Consider the following 5954-nt stretch of genomic DNA (forward strand, 5'->3'; position numbering starts at 1 on the left):
TTGTCACTCACAGGCGTGTATGCCTGACTATAGCTAGCAGTCCGAGTGCGGGGTTGTCAATCCCAATATAGATCTATACACACATTGTTTCGATCCCCGGCTGGAAATTCTGGTTATAATGTTAGGACTTTACTATATTGTTTAAATGAATTAAACAACCTGTACTACTTGACTCATAAAAGCATATAAACGTTACATGTATAATTGTTAAGAAAAACCCAATCATTCTGAAATAAATGACTGACTGTATGTTCTTGAATTGGTATGCTTAACATGTATTTTGAAAGATATATACTCTTGATTAGTTTTGAATCAAACCTTTGTTCTTGTAAAACAATGTACTTTAGTATACTTGAATCGTGAATAAACGTTATGTGAATCATAAAGTATACCTATTATAATTTATATGTACTTTCTGTATTGATACCGAGTATTCATGAATGCAACCCCTTGCTCAACATGTTACAAAGGGTAATTGAAATTTAATGAACTAACTTTTATACTTGTATACATATACAAATATATATAAGTAAAATTTAAATGACACTCCGACAAATAACTGATGCTTATAATCCCACATCCAAACAAGGAAAAGGAACCGAAATAGGTTATCAGTCCTAAGTCTTTTAAATCTTATTTATATAAATATATATATACCAGTATGATTTTTTTGGGAGAAATATAAGTTTATAAAAACATTTAAAAGAAGTTTGATATTTTGAAATTCATTTTGGTGACTTGATGTCATTTTGATACAATCATTGAAAACCATTTGATTTGATGATAACTAAAATTTATTTTGATAATGAAATCTATTTTGATAAGATATTTGAAACCATTTGTTTATAACACAAAATCTTTGTGTTAGACTTGTATCCCCCCCCCCTTAAAACAGTAAAAACTATGAAAATACGGGGGTATGAACTCACTTGTAGTAAGTTATTCAAATGTAAGATCGGTGTAGGATGCTAAGTGTCAAGTGAAGTCTTGAACACCAACGGATCCTAATAGCATATAATGACACTAAATATGCTAAGAAACCATCTTAGGGACTAGGAATCACTTGGACTAAGTGTTAGAATCACATGTGGTTCACTAAAGGGGTGTATACGGCCTAACCATGGAGTGTACGGCCATGGAGTGTACGGCCGTACACTCATGGTAAAACATGCACAAGAGGGTGTTTGAACCATGGGGAAGCTTGTGGGTCTATTGCTCATCAAGATTATGAACAAGGTTCTCATTTTGGAGGCCCTTTGGGGTGTTTTGAGGTGTGTACGGAAACACCAAGTGTGTACGGTCGTACACCCTTGATGATCTTGAGTCAGATGACGTTTTAAGGCTTTGAATCAAGTGTTTAACATGTCCACCTAGTTGATAGAAGGAATACTCACACTTTTGAAGGCTTCTAAAGAGTTCAAGGCTCAAGAACAAGTGTGTGTTCTTGGTGTTCTTGGTGAATTGGATGAAGATTTGAAGATCTAACCAAAAGAGAAGATTTCATGGATGAAAACATGGATCTTTACTAGATAAAGCCATGTATCAACAATTCAAATGAAGGAATTACTTATATCTTTGAAGATTAAGGTGTAGAACTTGATGAACTTTGAGAGAGAATCGGATTTTCTTGAGGTGAAAGTGTGAAAAGTGAGAGGAAATGAAGGAAAAACATATATATATGTTTGGGTCCACCGCCATACTTGGGTGTACGGCCGTACACCCATGTGTACGGTTGTACACTACTGTGTACGGTCGTGCACATGTGTACGACCGTACACTCCTCTAAAGGGAGTGTTTGGCCCGAATTCAATATGATGAACTTAATTTATCTCATCCTTAAACCCAAACCTTGAATGTACTAGACTTAGAACACTCAAACAGACCCTGAACAATGCTAAAAGATAGCAGAAACTAGTCTGACTGTGATTGAATTTGAAAGACTGTACAAGATAGAAATTTCGGGTTGTCACATTATCCCCCCGTTAGAGAGAATTTCGTCCCGAAATTAGAGTTTAAGCAATTAAACAATTACAAATAACTAAGCAATAAGATGAGGATATTTCAGTTTCATTTGATCCTCGTGCTCCCAAGTGAATTCAGGTCCCCGCTTGGCATTCCAGCGAACCTTCACTATAGGAATACGGCTTTGCTTTGTTTGTTTGACCTCTCTGTCCATGATATCTACTGGTTCTTCCACGAAATTGAGGCTCTCGTCGATCTCGATTTCATCAAGTGGAATTACAAGAGTATCGTCGGATAGACACTTTTTCAAGTTCGAGACGTCGAAAACAGAATGTATGTTGCTTAGTTCTTGAGGTAGTCGGAGTTTGTAAGCTACTGGACCTATTCTAGCAAGAATCTCGAATGGTCCTATGTACCTTGGATTCAGCTTGTCACGCTTTCCAAAGCGTATCATGCCTTTCCAGGGTGAGACCTTCAACAAGACGCGGTCACCAACCTGGAATTCCAAAAGTTTTCTTCTTTTTTTAGGGTAGCTTTTCCGTCTATCTCTAGAAGCTTTAAGTCGCTCTCGGATTTGTACGATTTTCTCTGGTGTTTCGCGAATGATTTCCGGACCAGTGAGAGCACCATCAGGAACTTGACTTCTAGCTAGCTGCGTGTCACCCACTTTAGCTCAACACAGAGGTGATATGCACTTGCGGCCATAGAGAGCTTCGAAAGGAGCAGCCTTTATGCTAGTGTGATAACTATTATTGTAAGAGAATTCGACAAGGGGTAAATGAGTATCCCATGACTTTCCAAAGTCTATCACGCAAGCTCGCAACATATCTTCTAGAGTTTGAATCGTCCTCTCACTTTGTCCATCAGTTTGTGGATGATAGGCTGTACTCATATCCAACCTAGTTCCCAAAGATTTTTGTAAAGACTGCCAGAAACGAGATGTGAATCTACTATCTCGGTCAGAAATAATAGATATTGGCACACCATGCAGTCTAACAATTTCTTTGAGGTAAGTTCTTGTTAGCTTCTCCATCTTGTCGGTCTCTTTGATTGGTAAGAAGTGTGCGGATTATGTTAATCTATCGACGATTACCCAAATAGTATCATAACCACCTGATGTGTTGGGTAACTTGGTTATGAAATCCATTGTGATCCCCTCCCACTTCTATTCAGGGATTTTAGGTTGTTGTAATAAACCTGAAGGTTTCTGGTATTCTACCTTGACTTTGGCACAAGTAAGGCACTTGCTCACAAAGGTAGCAATTTTGGCCTTCATGTTAGGCCACCAGTATAGTTTCTTGAGGTCCAGGTACATCTTGTCTGAACCCGGATGAATGGAGTATCAGGTTTTGTGTGCTTCATTCATAACCACGTCTCTGTAACCACCAAACTTTGGTGTCCAGATCCGGTTCATGAAACAATAGCCTCCATCATCCCTGACTTTAAAGTTTTTATCCATTCCTCTCAAGGTTTCACCTGCCACGTTTTCAGGTTTTAAGGCCTCGAGTTGAGCCTCTCTGATTTGTATGGACAGATGTGAATGGATTGTCATGGAAAACGACTTTACTCGGCGTCCCGAGTATTATTTTCTACTAAGGTCATCAGCTACTACGTTAGCTTTACCAGGGTGATAAAGAATCTCACAATCGTAGTCGTTCAGTAGCTCCACCCACCGTTGTTGTCTCATGTTCAGCTCTTTCTGATTGAAGATATGCTGGAGACTTTTATGGTCCGTGAATACTGTGCATTTCGTGCCATATAAGTAATGTCTCCAGATCTTCAGAGCAAATATCACTGCTCCTAGTTCAAGGTCATGTGTTGTATAGTTGACTTCATGTGTCTTTAGCTGTCTTGAGGCATAGGATATAACCTTTCCTCTTTGCATAAGAACACATCCAAGCCCTTGATTAGAAGCATCATAGTACACTACGAAATCCTCTGTCCCTTCAGGAAGAGACATGATTGGTGCACTACACAAGGCTCGCTTTAGCATTTGGAACGTTGTTTCTTGCTTTTCTCCCCAGCTAAAAGTTACACCCTTTTGCGTCAAGGTGGTAAGAGGCTTAGCTATTCGAGAGAAATTCTGGATGAATCTGCGATAATAGCCAGTAAGACCTAAGAATTTACGGATTTCTGTCGGTGTTTTGGGTGCTGACCAGTTTTCAATTGCCTTTATTTTGGAAGGGTCGACGTGTATTCCTTCTGAACTGACCACGTGACCTAGGAAATCAACCTTCCTGATCCAAAATTCACACTTTGAAAACTTCGCATAGAGTTTCTCTGATCTAAGAGTTTGCAATACTTGACGAAGATGTTGGCCATGTTCCTATTCACTTCTTGAGTAGATAAGGATGTCGTCAATGAAGACTATGACGAATTTGTCCAGGAATGGACGACACACTCTGTTCATTAGATCCATGAACACAGCAGGTGCATTCGTCAATCCGAATGGCATCACTACGAACTCATAATGACAATAACGAGTTCTGAACGCGGTTTTGGGAATGTCATCCTCCAAAATCCGTAACTGGTGATACCCAGATCTTAAGTCTATCTTTGAGAAGTAGCTCGCACCTTGAAGTTGGTCAAACAGATCGTCAATGTGATGCACAGGGTATTGATTCTTAATGGTAAGTTTATTCAGCTCGCGGTAGTCTATGCACATACGGAATGATCCATCCTTTTTCTTCACGAACAAGACTGGTGCTCCCGAGGGTGAGAAGCTTGGTCTTATGAAACCTTTGCTAAGGAGTTCATTAAGCTGGCTGGATAATTCCTGCATTTCAGAAGGTGCAAGACGATAGGGGAATTTGGCTACAGGGGTAGCCCCAGGGATTAAGTCGATTCTGAATTCGACTTGTCGTTCGGGAGGCACTCTTGGAAGACCATCGGGAAAAATGTCGGGAAAGTTGCAGACTTCAAGAATGCTCGCGATATCTTTTACTTCTTGCTTTTCTCTACCACATGAGCTAAGAAAGCACTGTACTCTTTGCGAAGGTACTTCTGTGCCTTGATGCAAGAAATGATCTGGAGGTTCGTTCCGGGTTTATCGCCATAAATAACAAGAGTTTCGTTAGTTGGCAAGTTCAGACGAATGGCTCTTTCATAGCATAGGATGTCAGCATGGTTAGGGCACAACCAATCCATACCTATTATGAAAACGAAACTTTTGATAGAGACCGGCATAAGGTCTATTGGGAATGAAAAGTTATTCAAGGTAAGAGTACATCCTATGTATATATCGTTGGTGGATTTGGATTTCCCGTTAGCCATTTCGACTGTGAATCTTTCTTTTAATGGTTGGGAGTTTTGATTTAGCAAGTGTTTGAAATTATGGCTCACAAAGCTCTTCTCATCACCACAATCAAATAGAATGCATGCATAAGTGTTGTTGAGAAGGAACGTACCCGTGACTACTACGGGGTCTGCTACCGCTTCTTCATGACCCAAGTCTAAAATTCTCCCAACTCCACCGACATTTCCAGCTTTAGGACAATCTTTCTTGAAATTCCCCACTTCACCACATTGGTAGCATGCTTGACCTACTCCAGCAGCAGGTACTTGGTTAAGTGGTTGCGGTGGTGCTCTACAGAATCGGGCAGTATGCCTTTCCTGTTGCAGTTACGACACTGCATTTCCCGACAATTTCCATTATGGTGAAAATTACACTTGTTGCACTTAGGGAGGTTACCAGCATAAGGCTTAGCTGGTGCAGGGTTACCAGGAACAGCAGCAGGTACAGTAGCAGCGTTGACTGCAACTAGCTGTTGCTTCTTTGAGGATTCCTGTGAAAACTTGCCCTTCCTCTTGTTCCGACCCTTCTTCTTGTTGTTGTTGTTGTTGTTTCCTTTCGGTTGTTCTAGTGTAGCAACCACTGAGTGTTGATGGGATCCGTGGTCGATAAGAGATTGTGCCAGCTCTTTGGCACTGTCAAAAGTAACAGGCCTCGAAGCTAAAACACTTGGCTGAATTTGGGACGACAGTCCCCAAAT

This window comes from Lactuca virosa, chromosome 5 (assembly GCF_052849685.1).
Source record: "Lactuca virosa cultivar CGN04683 chromosome 5, Lactuca_virosa_CGN04683_v6, whole genome shotgun sequence".
NCBI classification, from domain to species: Eukaryota; Viridiplantae; Streptophyta; class Magnoliopsida; order Asterales; family Asteraceae; genus Lactuca; species Lactuca virosa.